The sequence below is a fragment of the Megascapheus bottae genome, chromosome 8, assembly GCF_031878675.1.
Source record: "Megascapheus bottae isolate mThoBot1 chromosome 8, mThoBot2.hap1, whole genome shotgun sequence".
Lineage (NCBI taxonomy): Eukaryota > Metazoa > Chordata > Mammalia > Rodentia > Geomyidae > Megascapheus > Megascapheus bottae.
The window spans coordinates 61,848,200-61,872,236 of NC_143516.1; the positions used below are offsets into that span (position 1 = coordinate 61,848,200).

Sequence of the window (24,037 nt, forward strand, 5' to 3'; positions counted from 1 at the left end):
ATCAGCTAGTTAGTAGATACTTTGTTAAAAACAAGTATTACTTTGTGGTAATATGTGATCTAATAGGTCAAGGGACAGCCCCCTCCTCTCACCTCCCCCCTCTCTCCTTCTCTCCCTGTCTCTCCCTTACTTCTCTTTCTGTTTTGAACTCTGCTGTATCACTAATCCTCAAAAAAAAATCTGTGTTTAAAATTCTTCCCTTCTGACTTAAAATGTGTGTAGAAGACTATATAAAATTAAATAGGAAAATTCATAACGGTAGTATTAGCTCACAACCTTTTAAACTAAACTCTGGAGTTCTAGTACGTGTCCACATTAATTTTAATGTTCCATAAAAGGTTGCCAAATGCTTGTTTGTAATTGGATTTGTGTGCTTCGTTGCTGCAGAGTTAACGCTTTTCACAAATATCCTGTAAAAAACCTTACTTCTTACTATCACACTGACAGATGCTGGCCTGAGGTGCTCTGCAGATCTTCTCCTTGTTTCAAGAGCTTGGTAAAGAAGGTCAGAAGTGACATATGACGCATTCCCTGGGGGCCAAGGTTGCTGTCCTTACACAGGTGCACCCTGGCGCCTCTGTACCCCAGCTGTCCTGCTGCAGACATGGCCCTCTCCCTGAAGGCCATGTAGCTCTTTGGAAGTCCCCTGCACACTCTGACACCAGCCTTCCATTTCTCTTGTCCCTTCTCTTTTAGAGAAATGTTTTGTGTAGTAAGTTTTCTTTTGTTTGCCTCCCTACGTCAGATCAACTGCATTCTGAAGGCTTTTTACAGCATGCCATCCTTACTGCTCAGGAGGGAGAGACAGGTCAGATCTTTGCCTCTTTTGTGTCCTTTTGAGTTTCAGGCTGGATCACCTGATTGTTCTCCTAAAGTTGACACTTGGCTTTAAAAGATACCTCTCCTCTTCTCTCCTTGCTTTTCTGCCTCTTCATTGGTATCTTTAACTCCCCCTCACCCCCCCCCCACTCTCAGCTTTGTCAGGTATCTCCACTTCTGACTCCCTGACCTCTTCCAGCAGCCAGCCTGTCATCCCTGCTTTTCTTCTTTTTTTAACAACTATGCTTTAAATTTTTAATGTACTTAAACAGATTGCACAGTGGGATGCACTATGGTTTTTCTGCACGTGAGCTCCGTGTCCTGTGATCGTATCCAGTCCCCCTCCCCCCTTGTGACTTTATGCACTAGGCTTCTTAAAACGATGGTCTCCAGGCAGACAGAAGGATTCTCGCCCTCTCGGAGTATTTGTGCTTGTCTTAATTGAGCCTTGAAGGACTAGGATTGCCACTTGGTGCTGGCCATTGCCTGCTCAATTAGCCAAGCCACCAATCTGAGAGTTCTCTTTTGTACCTTATCACCTAAATGAAGTGCATTAACTTTTATTTTGTTCTGTGGCCCTTCCTTCCTTCCTTCCTTCCTTCCTTGCTTCCTCCCTCCCTCCCTCCCTCCCTCCCTCCCTCCCACCCTTCCTTTGCTTCACTTTCATTAATCCTTGGTTCTTTTATTTCTTCAGCATTACTGGGATTTGAACTCAAGGGCCTCAGGCTTGCTAGGTACATCACTACCACTTGGCTACTCTGACTCTCTGATTCCCTTAATTTGTAAGTCTGCTTTTCAGCTCCAGGATTGTTTTGATTTTCTTGTGAGTTCAACCTAGTGGATGGAAGGATGCTTATCATTTTTATCTTTTTTTAATCGTATTTCTTTGTTGGAGTAATGTGTAAAGGGATTACAGTTACCTTCATCAGGTACTGGCTGCATTGCTTCTTGAACATTGATACCCCTTCCCAGGGTTTCCTCCTACTTTCCCTCACCCCACCCCCCTCCCAATCATCTTTTTTTCCCCCTTCCCTGTTTCAAATAAACAATAAATGTATATACAATATTCCAGGTACCAAAAGCAGATACAGTAACAACATGGGATAAACCATAAAAGGAGAAAAGAAATAACTTTGCATAGTACATTAAGAACAACAATCACAAAGATAGAACCTCTTGTTCATATTTATATTTGAAATGTCTTTTCTAAAACCTTTCTTTGGGCATTCCATCTCAGTGCTCAGAACACCCACATAGGAGCTTTAGTGTGATTCTCTTTTCTTCTTTCTTCCTCTGGTCTGATGTTTCTCTCAGATTACCTAGTTCCAACAGAACACACATAGTGATAGTAGGGTTTGGGATATATTTATTGAATGATTTATTATACATTCTGTATTTCCAAGATTTTATACCTTATTGCCTAATAAAGCTCTTTGTCTGTTAATTTATTTGGGGATGCCATTACCAAGGTTTGAACTCAGGGCCTTGTGTTCTTGTTCAGCTACATGCTCAAAGCTGGTGTTCTACCATGTGATTCATGCCTCCAAGCTAGCATTTTTGGGAGTTATTTGGAGATAAAGTTTTGCAGACTTTTTCTGCCTGCACTGGCTCTGAACCATGATCCTCAAATACCTGCTTCTGAGCAGTAAGGATTGCAGACATGAGTCACTGGCACTGGGCTTTTTCCTCTATAAGCTTTACATATGAAGATTTTACCCTGACTTCTGGGACCAAAACCCCTTTCTTTGTTGAACTTAATAAAAGTTAACAAAAAAAGAAATAAAACCCTGTGGACTTGGGTACAAAGAAAACTGGAGGAATCTCAAAAAAAAGAGAGAGAGAGATTTTCCTTTTGCCTGCTAACTCAAAAGAACATGGACTTAAACTTGATCGAGTCTCTTTTTTAAAATATTTTTATTGTAATTGATAGAAGGGCTGCATTGTATTCACCAGCTAGAAGGTGCATTACTTCATATACATTGATACCCTTTTTCATATCTTGGTCCCCATTTCCCTCCCTCCACCCCTGCCCCTCATCTTGTTTTCCCCTCTTCCCTATCCAATTTCAAATAACCAAATACGCATATATCCAAACTTGATCGAGTCTCTTAAAAGACTATGGAAATAATAAAACCAAACATTGAAGAAAAATCCATTAAATTACCTAATGCACTTTCTTGTGGCTTGATTAAAAATTTAGTTGGGTAAAAAGTATAACTTTCTATGTAAATTTAGAACAATGAGCAAGTGTGTAAATTGGAAATAGTTTTAAACCATTATATCTATAATTTTTGGTTGTAGATTTTAAAATGTGTTATTCCTGTATTTCCATCATTAATGTTGAGATCCTGGGTTATTAGCTGTTAGTTACAGAAAATTCTTTACCCAGCTGTGTGTATGTGTGTGTGCATTTGCGTGTGAACATGTTTTCTTTGTCTTGGATTGGTTGTGGTGGGAGGTCATTGCATTCCACTGTCTACTTTGTACTTTACAACTGTCTTCATTATGTTGAGAAGGGAGCCAAAGGAAGAGAAGGTGGAGAGGGAAGGAAGGCATGGAGGCAGAGAGAAAAACAGATGGAAATAGATGGAAATAGGGATAAATTTAACCTAAAATGGCCTTGGGGGAAAAAAGAGAGAGAGAAATGTCAATGTATTTACTAACTTTTTAATGACCTATTTGGAAATACTAGAAATTAAGTTTAAACCAGGAAAATGAAGACTGTGTTAGAGTTACATTGCGAAGAAGTGTTATAACCCCCCTCCCCCGCACACACACAAACACACAGGGTTTGAATGGGCTGCACATTGGTGAGCTGTGGCTATGACTGCTGCAGACTGCTCTCTAGGAAATGCCCTAAGACAGGGAGGTACACTTCAGGATGGTAGGAAGCTGAGGGCACTGAAAGCAGTGTTGAGGAGGGCTGAGAAAACGGAAGAGTTGGCCCTTGAATTACGGATGGATTCACAGCTGGAGTACCATAAGGCTACCTTAGAAGAGTATTTTAGACGTTTTCAAGTCTCTTTTTATTTTTATAAATGAGGAAGCTGAATCCCAAAGAAGCAAAATCCCACATTGTTTATCTGCTGCTGCTGCTGCTGTTGCTGACTAATTTTTATGCGCCTGTCTTGAGCTGCTTTTCTGTCATTGCTTTCCTCGCATAGTTGATTTGCTACATCCGTGCCAGAGAATTTCACTGCAAGTCACTGTTAAACCTGGTTAGGGTCAAATTTTGCAGCTTCCAGCTGTTACAGCTTCCAGCTAGTAATTGAGACTGCGGCTTAATCCATTTCATTGTACCCACCCCCTCTTCAGCTTATTGGGGTTGCAGTGTATCATATCTTTCTGGTCTCTTCCTTGAGTATTGTAACATGTTCCATTTTAGTTTTGGCTGCCTTTGAAAGAGGACAGCCTCATAGAAGGCTGATTTGGGGCCCATAGAAGAGTGGGCAGAATCAGCCATTTATCATCCACCTCTCCTCACTGCTTTGTCATTCTGCACTCCTTTAATTTTCATAATCTCACTGTGCTTCTGAAAGGTCACTTAATTCCTACTTACACTTTTGCTTTATATTTTGTGAGGAACTATATGATATTGTGATATTACAATGTGAATAGTCTGTTGTATGAGCACACACACACACACACACACACACACACACACACAAGACAAATCTCAATGAAATAGATTCGACTTGAATCCTTACTGTATAGCCTCGTGAAGTAGTGCTGAGAGTTAAGAGGAGAAGCCTCCATGGAAAGGCTGTGGAGTGAAGTGCTGAACTTGTGGGAGTATAAACTGGTGTAAAGATTGAGAGGCAGGCTGTCAGGATCCATCAAAACTCTTAAAAATCCTTTGACTTAGAAATTTGACATCTACAAATTTTATCTCAGAAAAATGGAGAAAAGTGTGCATTGTGGAATACAGGTGGTGTCTCTGTGTGTCAGAACACACAGATGACACACTTCGCCCACGGCGGTGGCTCCTGTCTGGGGTCTGAGCTGAGGTAGGAGGGCTATGATGGGAGACCCACTAGGCCTCCTTGTGAGCCAGGAACTGGCATCTCAGCTGTGCAGTAGACCTGAGATTGGAAGAGAACCTGCACAGAAAATTGGAGAAGCTCCATCTTGACAGAAGATGAGTGTGGCAGCATTAGCCTGTCATGCCAGGGGTGGTGAATTGCAAACTAGGCACACTGCAGCCCCGAAACACACTCCAGCAAAGAAACGAAAACACTGAACAAAGCAATACACAGAAAGCCTGCAGAGCTCCTACTTAGCAAGGGTGAGACCCTGGATTCAAATATCTGTCCCTCTGAAATATTGACTATACTTGAATACTTTATTAAAAATGATGGTGTCTCAGACATCTAAATATGAAGAAAATCAGGGGGAGATGAGGTGTTACATTTCTATGGAAAGAAGTTATGAAGTAAGATCTAATGTTCATTTGTAAAAATATGCATGTTCATAGTGCCTATTTTGATGACAGTATTATAGAGTAGAGGATTTTTCACCTTCATTAGTTGTGACTGTTGGTTGATCAAACTAGTTCCAGCAAAACGAGAAGCATGGTTTCTTAGGCCCTTGACCAAACTGAGGAGGAAGCAAGGTTGAGGCTGGCCCTCTTAGTGCTTGCTCAGCTTGCTACCTCCTCCTTCTTCTATTTCTATTTCACATAATGACATTCAGTTACTACTCATTTTTGCAGACGTGTGTGTGCGCGCGCCTGTTGGCCCTAGGGATTGAACTCTCAGTTTGGGCACTGTGCCTTAGGGGATTTCTTTTGCTCAAGGTTGGAGGTTTAGCACTGAACACAGTTCTCCTTTTGGCTTTTGGGCGGCTAACTGGAGATAAGAATCTTATGGACTTTCCTGTCCTGGCTGACTTCAAACCACGATTATCAGATCACAGACTCTTGAGTAGCAAGGGTTACAGGCATGAGCCACCAGCACCTGGCAGACTAACTAGAATAATGAGCTGTAAATATAGTGAACTGAAGCCTCCAGATTCACATCACCTCAGCAGAACTGACAGTCCATTAGAGCTTTGCAAGGTCACGGGATAATTATGGTTTTCTTGGCTCCAGTGAGGTGATCGTATGTGTACAGTGCTGTGTGATGGTCAGTTTTAACAAAACTGCCTCTTTGGGAATTCCCAGCGCAAGTGGCTCGATACCAATTTTACTTCTGGCTCATGTTTCAGTTGGGTGTGGAAGTTTTCTATCTAGGATTGTATTGTCTGGAGCTTTGGGGCCTCCACTGGTGACTAGGTAAGGAGGAAGGAAAGTATTTCAGGGGAGGGGAGTAGAGGATATCATTTCTACCTATGTTTCATTGGCAAGAACTTGGTTAATGGCCTCACCAAAACACAGAAGTTGGAGGCTGGAGTCTCTCTGTGAGTCTAGAGAGTGAAGATCTTGTGGCCAATATCTAGCAATCAACTGGCTACTCTCAGGTCTCTGTGGGACTGGAAGCTTGTGGGAACCGATGACTAAGAGCCAGACAGAGAATTTACTGCATCTTCCTCTCTCCTTGGCAGACATTGCAGCCGAATCACAGAGCTCTTTTCCGCAGAGCCTTGATTTGATCTCAAATTACATCAATATACACTGTTGGGTTTCCATTGTCCATCATAGTTGACATTTAAGCTGAAATCAATTTACCATCCTTAGTCTAGGAAAGTTAGCTGTGTTTGATACCAAGGCAAGCTGCTTGGCTAGCACAGAATGTTCAGAACCTAGAATTTATCTTCCAGTAGCCTTGTCCTTTAAGCTACTAGTAATTCAGTGTTATGTTTGACCAGGCCTAGGGAGAAAATTTTCTGTCTCTACTTGATAGCAAAGGTATTTTCTCACTGATTTTTATCTTCTGTGTTAGCAGGGAAAAAATGTTTGAAATTTTTGTGTTTAAAAATTCAACCTTTCTCTTGGCATAAAGTCTAATATTACACAATCACCTTAACATATAACTCAAAATGTATGTGAATTTTAGTAACCAAGAATCTTTTTTAGTTCCTACTTAGATACCTGTATAAAAAGGGCTTTTTCTATTGCAGATCATTCTTGATTTTCTTGACCTATGTGAAGTACATTCAGTAATCTCTTTCTCATATGATTTAAGGGAAGAAAAACAAGGAGTGGAGGAAAGGACAGTATGGGAACAGGTGCTAGCTTCTTTTCCAAACCTAGACGGAAAACAAATAAAACCCACTATTCATTAGCTAATAGGCTGCCCAGTGAAGACTCACCTCTGGTAACTGGGGAAAACCCAGAGCAGAGTGGAACACATGACTGGGGAGAACCTACCCAGTCCTTAGCAGACAGCCTCTCTTGGTGAGTTGCTCCTGGAAGCACTTATTTCTGAGCATACTCACTAAGGATTCTAAAAAATGGTAGAAGATACTGCAGAAAGAACATGGCTTTGCCATCAGATAACCCAGGCAAACCTGCTCTCTGTCTGTTTTGATCTTGGCCAGACAAATGTAATTTCTCTGGACCTCTGTCTCTTTTCTAAGGCATGGTGCCTGTGTTATAGCAACAGTTAAATGAGTGCATTTACCAAAACAGCAACAACAAATTTCAACCCTAAACTACCTTATAAATTATTGTTATCAGGGGGAAAGCTTTGTGGACTCCCAACATGTACCTTCCTCAGTATCTTTCAGATACAAAATAAGACAGGAAATATGCCAACAAAGCGCAGCCTCTGCCTGGCAGTGCTTTTCTTTGGCTTCTGCTTAAGAAATGATGGTTTATTCTGAGGAGAACTGAAAGAAGAAGGAGCAATTAAACCACCATTGTAGTTTTATTCCTTGACTGATGTTAGTATTTATCATCAAAATACAAGCTTATGTGTATTTGATTACAGTCATCTGCTATAAGCAAACACAGATGCTTTCAGAGTATTTTGTTGCTGTTTACTTTTGTTAGTATAAATTATTCTAATTTGATATATAGATTTAGACTACCTTTTAAGGTGTTATTTTAAACTTTCCGAATAGGCTTGTAAAAAAAAAGAGAGTTATTGATGCTTCAAGAAAAATAGTGATGATTGGACAATCACTAAATACACTGTTTTGCATTAAACACTTGTACATTGTTATTGAGAAAGATTGGTAAAGTATTTGGAGAAAGCTTGACCTGATAATGAAGTTAATTAACATCGATGATCAGTGGATTATGATTCTCAGTCTTTATATTGTATGTACTTATACTGAAATATATTTGAAGGAGTTTGACAGTTTTTAACACAAATAGGTGAATTAAACTGAGTGGCACTATATAATAAAATTTAGTTGATAAAGAATGTTAAGGATACTGACATCTATCGTTTATTTTGAAAACCTGTAACTGTATAATTAAATCATTTTAAGCTGCACAAGTAAAACTTCAGTTATGTTTAACCGTTTGCTGGTAGATATAGTTGTGGTTAAAGTTTATGACATTTAATAAGCTAATAGAGCAGATACAGTATAACTTTAGGAAAGTCAAAACCTTACGTAGGTCATAAGTATGAGCTATTTTATTTTTAAACATTTTTGCATGTTGCTTTGTTATTTGTGCCTTAAAAGTTGATCTACTTAGCTATCTCTATTTAAAAGTGTGAAAAGAGGCCAGGTGTTGGTGGCTCATGCCTGTAATCCTAGCTACCCACAAGATTGAGGATAGAAGGATCATAGTTTGAGGCCAACTCAGGCAGAAAAGTTCACAAGCCTCTGTCTAAAACCTAATAAGCCCCCAAATTAGTACTGGAATCATGGCTCAAGTAGTAGAACATCAATGTAGCAAGCAGGAGGCCCTGAATTCAAACCCTAGGATGACCAAAAACAATAAGTAAATAAATGATAAGATAAATAAAATTGTCAAAAGGGCAAACATTGTGCTGACCTGACAGTGACATTTATTTTTCAGTTAAGCTTTTAGTTTAAAATAAACCAATATGGGGAGTGGGTGGTGGGTGGGGGGAGGGTAATGAGTACCAAGACATGTGAAAGGGTATCAATATATGTGAATTAATGCACCTTCTATCTGGCAAATATCATGTAACCCTTTTATTAATTACAATAAAAATATAAAAAAATACCTAAGAGTTGATTATCAGCACTTGGGCATTAGTATTTAGAATTCCTAAGGAATTAAATATTAGAAATTTCTACATCATGGTATGACCTGATCTCGATTACTATATTCAATTTAAGATGCCATCCTGTGATAATTTAAATAATTTTATGTTATATGAAAGTTTGCTTTTTCCATAGCAATTTAATAATTATTTCTTGATTGATAGTTAATATAGGAACCAAATTGATACAACCCATCTCATTTTTGTAGAACATGAATAGCAGATGAGGTAGAAGTGAAGGTGTGATACAGACATGAAAAGAGTGCCTGATTGTTATACTGTCTCTCCTCTTCCTTGCGCCTCCCTCCCTCTCCTCTCCCTCCCTCCCTCCTTCTTCCCTCTCTCTCTTCTTCCTACCCCTCTTGTCTCTCTCTTTGTACCAGCCATTCCTGTGTTAAACTCACTCCTATCAATGCCTAGAACTGTCCTGGCATTGGCCTGCTCTTCCCTGGCTGCCAGGTCAGCAGTCAGTATGCCGCACTCCAACTGCTTGTCCGGTAGATCTGTCGTTTGAGTATATAGAATTAAATGTTTTATTAGTAATGTGTAACTGAGATGCATTGTGTTTTCTTAGACCTACAAACCTTCTTTCAACCATGCTTCCTAGCTAAATTTGACATCTCAGAATGTTCTTGTCTCTTCTAGGTTATTCAGTGAAAGAAGGACAAGGAGATACCAGAGCTCTTAAAAAGTTGGGCTAATGTTGGGCTAGAGGAAATTTGGTTACATTTGTTTTGAAGTGTTACCCATTCCTCAGTAGAGTTTTGTCCTGCACAGTAGTATTAGGAAATGCTCCTTTAAAAAGTTTTAAGTTGTTGCTTTTGTGACCATAATCAACTATGTCAATTATGACAGTTGGATAAGATTACTTTCTTGAAAAAAACTTCCTTGAGAATAATTTGCTAGTCATCAATGCAAAGACAATTTTTAACTTATTATACAAAGATAGGAACAGGAGAAATCATTGAGATTAGCAAATTTTTTAACATATAAGAATAAAATATCAGGAGGCTGAGATCTGAGGATCAAGATTTGAAGCAAGCCCAGGCACAAAAGGACCTGAGACTCTCATCTCCAATTAACCTCTAGAAAATGGGAAGTGGGGCTTGACTCAAGGGTAGGGCAGTAACCTTGAGCTGAAGAGCTCAAGGATAGTGCCAAGGCCAAGTTCAAGCCTCTGGCCCACAAAAAATAAAATAAATGATGAGTAGAAAGGAAAAGAAAATTGTATTAATTATATTGAATAATATAAAATACATTTATTTAAATTTATATTAATGTGTTGATTATATGTTAATATATATTAATATATGTTGCTAAATATCATATTAATTACATTCAACTACTTCCAGTGACATTTTCTATTGTACAGAAGGTAGTGAGCAATGTAAGACAAAAGAAAGGCAAAGCAGTTCAGTGAAGAAATGAGAGGTTTCCAGTTAGACACTTGACTGAAAAATATCTCTAGTAAGACTTAAGAAGGTAATAGTTATTGAGTAGCAGTGTTCTAAGGCTATTTAGTGAAATGTTTTCTAAATGTGTGACCTCATTCTTTACTGTCTTATTTGTTACAAAGTGAAGGGAGAAACAACATACTGATATTGATTAAATTTTCCCTATGCTTTAAGTATATTTATCTGAAAATTATTTTTGAAGTTTCCACTCTTGCCTTTTTTAGTATTAGTGATCTATCATTTCTTACCATTCTTAGCATGAGAAAGATTACAGTTCATTTGTCATCAGTACTCAGCAAATTTTATTTGAGGCCATTGCATATTTTGGGCTTTGGTTTTCTGGCTTTCGCAATTTTATTCATTGACAGGAGAGCCATGGCAGAAGATTTTGTTCCAAAGGATTAATTGTTTGATTGACTGACAGCCATTTAGTCCCATGTTGTAAACTCAATATATTCAAACATGAGAAGGTGGCTGGCCTCTCTGGACCCTGGCAATGGCTGTGGTATTAAGCTCCATTGATATGCCATTATCTTCCCTATCTTTGAGGGGGTCTTAAAAGTCCTATCCCTTCTGTGGCAGGAGGGATGAGTGAAGAAGTTCTAAGCTCCACTCTGAACCTTGGTGAGTGTCACACTTGGAAGTAAAAGATCTTGAGCATAAGCAACCATCCTGCCTCTGAGCAAAACTGATGAACTCTAAGTTCATCTCTGGGCTCAGTGAGCAGAGGGTTTTTCCATGGGCCCACCGCTTAGTGACAGATCAAGGGAGAACAGACATGGCACAGTAACCTCTGATGGGAGCCTCCTAGAGCAGACCCACCACATGCCATCACATAGTGAGCCTCCTAGATCAGACACACCAATGCATCAGTAATCACATACCACCATACAGGAGATACTAGGGACATTATACAGATTGACTGAAGGATTTTAAGAGCAAAGAAGAAGGACTGGCCAATTTTATCTGCAGGTAGTCAGGAAAAGCTTCTGAGAACTGGTATGGTTGACAAAGCAGTAAAGACAAATAATAGTATGCCAGCCAATGGCATAACATATGTAATGCACAGTGAAATGGAAAGAGAGGACAGATAAGGCTGTGTAAACTCATAGAGACTAAGCTTCTGGTTACTTTTTTATAAAGTGATGTGAAACCAAGACAAAATTTTAAACAGGCGAGTTCCATGATTACATTTATGGCTCTGAAATGAATAACACCTCAGAGAAAGGAAATTAGACACAAAAATATTAGAGAGTGAGTCAAGTGATATCACTAGGAGGTAGACTGTGGAGGTTCTGATGCAGAAACTCTGCATCATATTGAAGGGTAGGAGAGAGATCTAAGGCCAGAGCTGCTTAAAATTTTAACCTTTGTCCACAGTGAAGCCAAACCTTAAGGGTTTGCCAACTTGGTTGGAAAGTTTACACTCAACTATCTGTGACTGATCTTTCTTTATCTTCCCTACCCCTTACTCAGCCATCCATGCCTTGGCTGGTAGCATTCTCACCCCATCAAACTATAAAGTGTGTGGTCTTCCTTGGTGCCTTCCTCTCACACATCATTCATTTTTTATTCAATCTGACAAGCTTGTTGGCGCTGCCTGCCTACAAAAAATTTTTTCCAGCAGTATATAAACTATTGATTAACAGAAAAGGCCTATAGACTCATTTCTTCTTGGACACACCCACAGTGCAACCATGACGTCCAGTGGTCTTGGTGTGCTGGCCTCTGACTCGTCGGCCCCAGAAGTGGCGCAGCCCTCTTTGGGCTCAGATCTTCTTCAGCTGCTCTAGGTCTTCACAGAGCTTATTATCCAGACCGTTGGCCAGAACTTGGCTGTATTTTCCATCCTTTACATCCTTCTTCCTGTTTAGGAACCAGTCTGGAATTTTGATGTGGATTCTGCATGATGGTGATCACACATTCTACCTCATCCTCTGCGAGTTCTCCAGCCCTCTTGGTGAGGTCAATGTCTGCTTTCCTCAACATTACATGAGCATATCTTCATCCCACACCCTTAATGGCAGTGATGGCAAAGGCTGTTTTCCGCCACCCATTGAAGTTAAGGTTGAGTACAGGCAAAATGTGCTGGAACTTCTCAAGAATCACTAGAGACATGGCAGCAGCACCAGCGGCGGCATGTAGCCTCCTGTGGAAGAGGCTGCCTACAAAATTTATAGATATCTAACTCCTTTCACTGCCAGCACAAGCCCAGCCAACCACTTCAGCTAGCAGGGGACTAGTGGGGACTTCTAGTTCTGTTCTGGTCCTTGAAAATCTCTCAAATGTATCATCTGCCCACGGGAACTGGATAATCTTTTCCTCTGTTTCCTCAAAGTCTTAGAGTGGCCTTCGCAGCCCTGCAGGATCTGAGCCCTGCCTCTCCACCTTTCACTCATTTCCACACCTCCAGGCTGCATGATGTTCCTGAACAGGCTGGAGAGGGCTTGCTTGGCCCCAACTCTAGTAGCCAGTAATGAAGGCTCTTTCGTTTACCCAAAGTTCAGCATGGGTAAGAGGGCAGGCTCTCCCTGAGGCAATCTTAAGCTATGGAGAGAGAAAAGGAAGCTATATCGGAAAATTTAAAAATATGTATAGACAAGCACAAATGAGTGGCACATAGAAAAGTAGTAAAATGTGGATAATCTGTGCAGATTGCAATCATATCATTTACTTGCCTAGCAATGAGAGTTATGTGAGATAATACACAGGACCTCCTTATAAATTGTTTTAAACTTTCTATCAATGGGTAATTGTTCTAAAATTAAAAGGCTTTAGAATATTAAAATAGAGAACAGTTTCAGGCTAAAAAATATGTATAGAAAGAAAATTGTATTCTTTGTTTTGAAATATTTTATTGTTATCATTAAGTTGTTATACAGAGGGGTTACCATTTCATAAGTCAGGTAACAAATCCAAGAAAATTGTATTCTTCAGTTCCCATGACTACAACAATGCAAGCATAATTTAAAATTGCTGACATGATTACTGAATTTCAGGTGAGCTTCACCACAAATATTTTGGATAGTCTCACTATTTCCTGAAAGACACAGAATGAGATTTGTTGCAATTTTTTAAGATAGTAGTTTTTATTGTGATAGCTTTAGGGAAAGGCTACTAAATTCACACTATTGAAAATCACCGTGTTTTATCATAAATTCCTCTAAATGCTTTAGTCTACCTGTATTGCAAGAGTTCAGCTCCCCAGAACCTCTACCAACTCAGCAAGCTAAAGAGTTCACATCAGGGTTACAAGGGGTGCAGACCACTTGACTAATTGTGATCAGTCTTGTGAAATCCTACACTGTATACACTCTAAAGACTACAATGCAATACATCTGACCTTTATCATAGACTTCCATTTTAATTTTTATTTTTGATGGTAATAAAGACTAAACCCATGGCCTTCTGTTTGCCAAGCAGGCATCTTTACTACCCATTTTTGCTTTAGTTATTTTTGTGATGACATCTCATCGTTTTTCCCAGGGCCAGCCTCAGCCTGAGATCCTTCTTCTATGTTTTCCAAACAGCTGAGATTATAGATGTGAACCACTGTGCACACACAGCCAAGGAGTTACATTTTATATTAAAAAAATGACTATCAAAGAAGGCTAAAACCTAGTGAGCATTACTTATTTGTAAAGGAAGGTATTAAAAATAACTAAGGAAGCCTTCATTACTGTTAAGTAGCAAAACCATGCAATCAATGAAATAGTTAGAATGTCAGAATTTTCTTTTTTCAGATAAGCTGTTCAGAAGCTGACATTCATCTCATTCTTCCTTAGAGCAACAATAAAGAAAAGTTTGAGTGAGCTCTACTAATTGAAATTGTAATTAATAAATTTAATGTCATCTGTTGAAACATTCCATTAATCTGAATGGATGTCGTCATTTGCCTAAAAGATAGTTAAGCTGTAGTATATTAAACTTGAGTTTAGTTAGGCTATTTAAAGTGCTAGGTAATATAAAAATCCCCTTACGATGGCCTTGGTCCAAATTAAGGCCTAAATTAAAGTAATTTATTAGCCAAACCAGTCACCAGCTACCCACTAGCCATGGTTAAGTGCACAAAGCTTTGTCATTCCTTTGAGTAACAGTCTCTTATTTAATATTTACACTCTAGTTTCCGACTTATTATATTACACCTTTGTGGCCAGAAATTCAGAGAATTCTTATGAATGATGTAACTATAACCAGCTTATTCTGAAGAGTATTGATGTCATCACAAGTGTTTTACTAAGTAGCCAGCTTACACTTACGGGATTTTGCCTAATATTATCTCTTTTGCGGGCCAGAAGAATCCAAGTAAACAATATAGAGGAGGACTAGAATTTCCGCAACTAAGTGCATTCCATGTTTGCAGCAAATGTCACCTCTGCATCTGCTGTTGTAGGTGCTAGGAGCACATCACTGAATCAAATGTGAACTAGAGCTAGTTGCGACAGAAAGCAAAAAGGTAGTAAGTAAATTAGTCATATATCAGATGCAGAGAAAGAGCTCTGGAGAACGAAGTTGAGAGAATTCAGTAGGTAGGCTTCGAGTGTAAAAAAGATGATGGGATGTTAGCCATAAGAATTCTCCAGCAAGGGGATGTGGCCAGGAGGGATCACTACTACACTGTTGGTGGGAGTGCAAACTCGTTCAACCACTATGGAAAGCAGTGTGGCAGTGCCTCAAAAGGCTAAACATAGAACTCCCCTATGACCCAGCAATTCCAGTACTTGGCATTTACCCAACCACCCAGAAACAAGGACATACTAAACCCACTAGCACAACAATGTTCATTGCAGCACTATTCACCATAGCAAAGATATGGAACCAACCTAGATGTCCCTCAGTTGATGAGTGGATCAACAAGTTGTGGTATTTGTACACAATGGAATTCTATGCTGCTGTCAGAAAGAATGACATCGCCCCATTTGTTAGGAAATGGAAAGACTTAGAAAAAATCATATGAAGTGAAGTAAGCCAGACTCAAAGGAACTTAGGCTCAATGGTTTCCCTCATTCGTCATAATCAGTAGAAACCTTGGGCTCTACTAGCAGAGATTTGCAATAGAGCAAAATCTTGATACATAAGGACATATAATGTGAAGCTAATTGAAAGGACCTCCAGGATAGTGAAACAAAAGCCATATAATGAATGATTGTTGTCCTTAATGTACTATGTTGTCTCTCATCTCCTTTGCTGTCCCTTGGTTATCTCATATTGGTATAGTATCTCACTTTGTTATCTGATATATTGAATTTATTTGTATTTGGATATTTGAAATTTGATAGGGAAGGGGGGAAAACCAAGACAGGTGGGGGTGTGGGGGGGAGGGAAACGGGTACCAAGACATGTGAAAGGGTATCAATGTATGTGAATTAATGCACCTTCTATCTGGCAAATATCATGTAACCCTTTTACTAATTACAATAAAAAAAAATTTAAAAAAAAAGAATTCTCCAGCACTGAGGACAGTTCAGAGAGCTGCATCTGGTGCAGGTGGGACTGCAGGTAGAGAGCCATTGGTGGGACTTGTCTCAGCTGCCAAGATCAGGTACTGAGAAAGGTTGGGAGGTTGTAGGGAGGTGTAAAGTATGACTGGAGTTGAAGACACTGGAAAAATGCATGCAAGTAGGGTAATAACATAGACAGGGAGAAGAACTTGGCAGCTTGGTCCCAAATCTAGTTTCACCCTACAAAGGCAATAAAGAAGTGAAGCTGAGAGTCGTAAGCACAGCTGAAATTGGGGTTGTGATTCAGGTGGCGATTTGGGAAGTAAAGATCAGCATGTTTATGATTTATTCAATTTTCTCTCATAGTCCATGTCAAATAACACAGTAGGGATTGCTCCTCTGCCTCTAGCTTTTGGTGAGAAGTGACATTCAAGCGTGGAAAGAAGCCCTGGGCTGGGGACAACCAGGTGCCCAGGGCCCCGAGCAAAAGTCATGCTCCAAGAGAGGACCAGACTGTGTGCCAGTGTCAAGTGCATACCTACCTGTGTTACAGCTCTGCTTGATGCAGAGGGGTTAGCACTAAGCATACCACTCCTCTTATGTGGAAACTAAGGACTCGATTTGCTTACTTTTTCTAATAGAGCTTAGAGCAGAAAAAGGGTTGGATATTTAAAGAAAGTTTTAACAAGCTTTGTGCTGATGTTACATATTGCATATTTTTTCCTCCATATTGGTTGGGAATCTCCTGGGAAAAGAGGCACAGATCTTAATGAAAATCATTTTTAAGAATAATTACTATGGTTTTCTCCTCCATCTGTTCCTTTGAAAAAGAAAAGTCATTGCAAGGGACTTGAGGGCTTTCTTGTAACTTATTAATGCCAATGTGATAGTGTTTCTGATTTTTAAAAAATGAGTAGAGTTTCATAATCATTACAGGGTTTGGTTTTGGTTGATTTGTGTGTGTGTGCGTGTGTGTGTGTGTTGGTCTTGTTGTTTGCTGTGATGAGGATTGAGTCCAAGGCCTTGTGACTCCAGCATTGAGCTCAACTCAAGTGGATTATTTTTAAATTTTTAACAATATTTTAGCCAGGTGCCATGGCTCATGCCTGTAATCCTAGCTACTCAGGAAGCTGAGATCTGATGATCAAGTTTCAAAGCCAGCCCAGACAAGAAAGGCTGAGATTCATCTCCAATGAACTACTCAGAAACCAACAAAAAGCTGAAAGTGGCAGTATGGCCTGAGTACAGAGAGGCTCAAGGACAGTCAGTGCCTAGGCACAGAGTTCAAGCCCCACAACAGGCACAAAAATGTTTTAGCCTATCTTTAAAATTATTATCATACATTAACTGCACAAAGGGGTTTATTATGATCTTTTCATACATGTCCAGATAAGAGAAAGGTCATTTATTGTGGTTCTAGTGGCTATTCAGTGTGTTTAAGGGATTTTGCAGGTGAAGCAGGACTGACTCATGAATAAACCTGCATGGCCTTGTGGGAAGATCTCATGATACGTGCAGAAGGTTGTGCATTTAGCAGGGTCCAAGGATGCCCACAAAGGAAGTCCTGTCCCGGCCTTCAGAATGAATGGGAGCCCTGGTACCAGGGAAGCCAAGGAGCATAGCTGCTCCCCTGGCTGCAGGCAGACCATAGGGGATATGGCAGGGAGGGGTGGAATTTGGGTGGGAAGAGGCCCAGCCATGTCAGCCTTCCCCAACCCAAGTTTCTCATGTAAAACCACAGAACCAGAACATGATTAGCTGGGCTGAGGGTGGGGCCCAGGCAGTGTACCTCAAAAGTGTGAGGCAGTGAGCTCAAACCCCAGTACCACTAATCCCCATCCAGGTGAACTCAAATTAAGAAGTTCTTAATTATGTTAAACATGATAGTATTAAACTACTCACCTCCACAGTAACATGAGCACATTTGTATTTATAACTGTACTTTTGAGACCTGTCAAAAATAAGACAGGAAAAGGAGAGTTCCCTGACCACTGAGACTGATATCTAAGTGGACAATAATAAGATGAAGGTAGATCAGAGAAATACAAGAAAAAAGCCTGGAATCCAAGATTTCATGGATGGGGCGCCATTGTGTGAGGGAGGCAAGGTGGTTTGAAGGGCAGTGGTTTTTATCTTTGTGTTAGTCAGGAGAGGTACTTTAGGTTGCCCAGCCATAGAAGAAGCAGGGGCATGGAAGAGATGGCTTAATAAAAGCTTCACTGAGAAAGGAAGGGACAAAGGACAAGAGAGGACAAAGCCACCTTGAGGATAACTGTTGTTTATGGGATTATCAGGAAGTAAAATAAAGGCCAGTATTGGAGACTGAAAAGGAGAAGCAGAGATAAGAAAGGGTCCAGAAAAGGTGAGTCCTTCAAACCCAGGAACCAAGACTTATTTGCTATTTGGGGGATTTGCTTTCCAAATTAAAGATATGGTGACTGAAGTGAGGGGTTTTTGTTGTTGTTGTTGTTTGTTTATTTGCTTTTCTCACTGTGGTTTTAATTTACATTTTTTTTACCTAAGGGCAATGAGCATTGCTTCAAGTTGGGCATTTAAATTTCTTCTTTTGAGAAGAAGTGACTGTTCAGATCATTTGTTCATTTGCAATTAGGATACTTCGGGGGTTTTTGTTTTTGATTTTGTCTTTTTTGTTTTTTTGCCAGTCCTGGGCTTGAGCTCAGGGCCTGAGCACTGTCCTTGGACTTCTCAGTGCCATTTCTGGCTTTTTTTTACTATGCACATGGTACCGAGGAATTGAACCCAGGTCTTTGTGCATGCTAGGCAAGCACTCTACCCACTAGGCCAAACTCACGCCCTGATTTTGTCTTTAGTTTTGTAGCCTGCCTTATTCTTTCTGAATGCAAAGTCCTCTCTCTCATGAATAACCTGCAAATACTTTAGCCCACTCTAGAGTTTGTCTCTTCCCTCTGTTGATGGTTGCCTGTTTTTTAGGCAGAAGCTTTTTGTTTGATTCAATCCTAAATGTCAGTTGTTTTCTTTTGTTTATTCTGTGTGTGGAGGCCCATCAAGAAAACCATTGTGTTGAAGTGTTTTCCCCAATGTTTTCTTCAAATAGTTTCAGAGTTTCTGGTTTTACACTTCAGACTTTAATCTGTTTTGATTGAATTTTGTGTAGGGCAAGAGATCAGGCTTCAATCAGCTGTGCCTCACACAGCTTTCCCAGACCATTGATTGAAGAAGCTGTCCTTCCTCCGTTGTGCATTTCTGGCACCTCCAAAGGCACACAGGGGTTTTCTAGAACCTCTGTTTCAATCCCTTGGTCTTTATGTGTGTTTTGATGCCAATACCCTGATGTGTTGGTTAGTATGTCTCTGTCTTATGTCTTGAAACACAGTATTGGGATACCTTCACCTTTGTTCTTTTGGTTCAAGATTTCTTTGGCTTTGGGAGATGTTTTATGCTTTCATATGAACTTGAGGATTCTTTTTTACTTGGCCTTTGAAAAATATAATTGGAATTTTGGTGGTGGAACGCAGTCATCTGGAGAACACTTTGGGTAGTGTGGACAATATTAAGTTTTCCAGTCATGAACACAGGAATTCTTATGTCATAATTGTCCATGACACAACACTATGCTGAGTCCTGACAATGCCTGGTCATAACAACTTCCCCAAATGAATTGAAAGATAGGAAACCATGGGTTTATGGAATCTAGAATGTGATACAGGGTCAAGGGAGGAATTTTATGTGTCTTTTTTTGTTGTTGGTTGTGGTCATGGGGCTTGAAGTTGGGGCCTGGCCACTGTTCCTGAGCTCCTTTGCTCAAAGCTAACATTCTTCTACTTTGAGGCACAGAACCAGTTCCCAGTTTCTGGTGGTTCATTGGTGATAAGAATCTTACAGACATCCCTGCCCAGTTTGGTTTTGAATTGTGATCCTCAGATCTCAGCTTCCTGAGTGGCTAGGATTACAGGTGTGAGCCACCGGCTCCCAGCTTTATGTTTCTTTTTCTTCCTAGAAGTGGAGAGAGCTATTTGAAACACACAGGTAGAAGATTGTGTGTGTGTGTGTGTGTGTGTGTGTGTGTGTGTGTGTGTGTATTGGGGGGGTTAATGTACTAAATATTTTTAAAGGATTTTAGAGAAGACAGAGTAGGCTGGGAGATGGGAAGTGGGGGAGGGATGAGAACCCATCAAGGTTGTGGCCCAGGAAGGAGGTGGGACCTCCTCTTTCTCCAAGTTTAAAGAGAAAAGAGTAGCGGAAAAGCAGAGGACTGCCATGTCACCACATGAATGGGGGAACTGGAGGGAGCTTGTGTTACCTTGTAACTTCCCAGGGGCAGTATAGTGTGCTGTGGTTTGCTGTTACCTAAGGATGGGAGCTCTGTGACCCACAGCTTCCAATTTAAACTGCTTAGCAGCTGCTTTTCCAGTCTAGGATTTGTGCCACCCACCCCTCCCAAGTTTGAGCACATGGAGGGGGGAATAGAGGACCAGGGCCAGTCATCTTTTATATAGGTAAGGACCAGGAGCTGATTACAGAGTGATAAATACCCCTCTTAATTTGTCTCCCAACCCTTGCTCTTACCCTGGTGTATGAGAATTGCTGCTCAAGCATGCAGTGTATTTCATTAAGTTGTTCTTAACTCAGAGCTCTGTGAAAGAGCTAAGAGGCCATCTTATAAAGAGCCACTGCTGTAACTGAGAAAATTAAGCATGATTTGTACTAGGAGAATGGCAGGTATGGTTTGACTTAGCTAAACTTTTAGAAAAGTATAGATGTGAACATGGGTAGTATATAGCTTTTGTGAAAGGTTCTTGATTTATTTGAATTGTACTTGAGTAAAAAAAAAGAGCCCCTTCAGGAGGATTTTCTCTACTTGTAGAGGCAAAATGAAAGATTAAAAATGTTAGGTAAGCCTGGGAGGTCAAATGGAGGGGTGAGAATCGGTGTAGGGTCACCTGGAGCTCCATGTGTACTAGAGACCTTTAGCCTTTGACTCTTGCATAAGTATTTTTACGGCAAGACTAAAACACTGTCCTCAAGGTAAAATTACAACCTGAAAAACTGTTGTTCTGAATTATTTTGGCATATCCACATATTGTATCTGCATAAGGCCCAGGACCATACTTGGGTCATTTCTGGCATGTGAACGGGCTCTTCAAGAGTTCCCTAGGACTTCACAAGCTGTCCTTTGGCTTTGTGAATAGAATGCAGTCTTCTCCATGGTCCCAGTGTCATAAAGAAGCACTATGCTCCACTGAGGAGGGCTCCCTGGTGAGAGTGTCCCCCAGTGGCAGGCACCATGACAGAAATTCCCCTAGATGGGAAGGAGAGCTCATGTCCAGTCCCTGTGAGCATGCCCAGCCAGGAAGATGGAGGACGTGGACTCCACTCACCGGCTTTGAAACAAAGTGATGCAAACCAGTTCTTCCTCCACTGAGAGCGAATGCTGGGTGACTGTCCTCTGGTGAGAGGTACATCTCCATCTTTCCTGCCACACTGGCCTGATTCTGTGTCTCAGGACCCATGGTCAGATGAGACAGTTGTTTGGTAGCCTCCACCCTGTCTACAGGCAGGCTGGCTGACTGAGAAGCCCGTTAGGAGCCATGCCTTCTGCATCCCCTCACTTCTAGAGGATCCCTGAAGCCAGCAACCACCATGCAAAGACAGCTGAAGAGCCGAGTGGACGCTGTCCTGCTTGCCTCCTGGAGGACACACTCAGCGTCTGGAGCCCATGCTGTCTGAATCTACAGGGAGGTGTTTTGAACCCACAGTGAAAGTGCATGGAGATGGAGACCTTGCAGAGCCAGGCCCAGCCCCTAGCTTCCCCTCTCTGGGAACAAAGTTCCCTGCCTGCACACAGATGGTCCCCTGGTTTTCAACTACAGGCAGTTTTGGGCTCTCCTTACGAATCTAGCACTAGTGGCTCCAGGCACTCATTTGAGCTTCCATTTATCTCTGGCAATCTGAGATGGTACTCTTGTTTTGTCTCTTCCCTGGGGCCCTCTCCTTGGGGGTGGGTGACAGAGGCACTGTCTTTCTGGCCTATCTAGAGTGGCTGTCTGCTCACTCCTACAGTCTGGTCCCGCTCTGGCCTAGCCTCTGAGCAGCAAGCCTCTTGAGCAGAGGGACACTGTGGCAGGGGCTCCAGCAGAAGCCGTGCTCACTAGGTTCGGCCCCAATGCCACCACCCACCACAGAGGAGGCTTTTACTACAGTGTTCTGGTTAGTATTTAAGTTCTTTAGGTGTCTTAAGCTCAATGATAATTATTATAATTGTTCCTAAAGTACATTGAGGCTTAGGGCTGAACTACTAAAGCAGTAACTGTTTGGAGATTGAAAAAGTTCAGTGTTCCATTAGGGAGAAGGATCTTCCTGAACCCCCACACTGTACCAGGACTGGGAGCAGGCTCAGTTTCCCCCCCTGGTGTGTGAAAGGAAATGGCATGCTTTGATTGGTAGACTGCTCTGCCATGTAGGGCCAGGAGAGAGGGAAGGGTGGGGCTTCGAGGGCCAGCACTTTGAGGGGCAGTTTGCTGAGGGGTCTTTCTGCTGTACCATCTATTTCTGAATTTCTGGCCAGCCTTCTTCATGCCCAGCCTCATCCCAGTTCCTTATCAGTAAATTGTCTCAGCACCCTCTCTTCAGGGTTTCTAAAGGAGTATAAAACCACTTTCTGGTTTTCCCTTCTGTTTGTCCCCCTAAGAAATAAATGACATGTATGAAGGGAAGACAGTTTTCCTTTCAAGTTCATTTGTTTTTTCAGCTCACCTAGATAATTCCCTCTTTCTGCTTAAACCCTGCAGTAAAGGATGAAAGTGCTTAACAACTGAAGATATATTCCTTGGTATTTCAGAAAGAAAATAGGCTTGGGTCTTTTTTAAACATGTTTCGTCCTAGGAAATTAACAGGCTCTGAGGAATAAAAACACATTGAGGGTGGGGAGTGTGCCCTGGAGGATAGGAGAGTACAAGGTGAGAGATGAGGTAAGGTCTGCTCCAGAATGGGCTGGGAATGGAAAATAGCAAAGACAGCAGGAGGTACCTAAAAATGAAGGTGATGACACAGTGGAGAAGGTCCTGGATGCTCACAGCAGCAGTGCTCTTTATTTTAGGAGACAAAGGTTTCCCATGTGTGGGTAGGAAGCATGCTTGGAACAGAGGACCAGTGCCCAGTTTCTGCTGCTTGAAACCTGTGCATAGAGCTCTGCTTTTTCTTGTGGCCTCTATGAAGGGCAGCAGCTAGCATTCGTGGGGTGAGAGAGAAGATACTAGAGGAATGATGGGCTGTGGCCAGAGCAGGGGGTCCAGAATTGGTGTTTAAGGGCACATGGGACTGTTCATGATACATGATACATTTTGAACACAGTTAAGTTCTCCAGAAACACCTCTACAAGACCATTTGGGGGGTCATTTAAAGGCAGATTTAGAGATAAATACCAAAGGCATATATTATCCTAAGCTACTCTGAAAAAGAAACAAAACTTTATGCCTAGCATATAGGTAGGACGTGCGTTCCTTTACGTGACACACTTAAGATGATTGCCCTGTGACAGTCACAGGAAATCAGAAACCCAGCTGCACTTACCTTCTCAGATCTCCCCAGCAATTCAGGCACAGAGGCCCGCCTTCCAGCATGGCTGCCAGCCCAGGGAGCTGGCCTTGCTCTGTAGATACCCAGAACACCCTCGCTCTGCTGCTTCCCGGTCCTGGTACCAGCCACCAGCACCAGCTCCCACACGGCTGTCTCCTTTTGTGACAAGTCTTGTGCAAGTTCTGTTCCTATTGATTGTTGTCTGCTTCTAAAAGTACAGCACTTTTGAAGAGTCCCCCATGATGACAAGGAAGGAAGGGGGGACATTGTCCCCAGGGCAACATGCATTGTTGGGGAGAAAGGTGGAAGGGTGATGCTGACCAGCATGCATTGTGGGGGAGAAAGGTGAGAAGGTGATGCCAACCAAGCTGCATTGTGGGGAGAAAGGTGGAAGGGTGATGCTGACCAGTGTGCATTGTGGGGGAGAAGGGTGAGAAGGTGATGCCAACCAAGCTGCATTGTGGGGAGAAAGGTGGAAGGGTGATGCTGACCAGGGTGCATTGTGGGGGAAAAAGGTGGGAAGGTGATACCGACCAAGGTGTATTGTGGGGGAGAAAGTTGGAAGGGTGACACTGACCAACATACATTGTACTCATAAACTTGACATGTTGAATGGAAGCCCCTTGGTACAACTACTTAAAAA

General features: G+C 41.4%; 1 protein-coding gene and 1 pseudogene across 7 annotated transcripts in view; one reads left to right on the forward strand and one right to left on the reverse strand.

Moving 5' to 3' along the window:
- Positions 1-24,037, forward strand: part of Snap91 (synaptosome associated protein 91) — a 114,938-nt gene that overhangs the window by 5,988 nt on the left and 84,913 nt on the right. The window lies entirely within an intron of this gene.
- On the reverse strand, positions 12,061-12,514 carry LOC150060019 (small ribosomal subunit protein uS13 pseudogene; annotated as a pseudogene).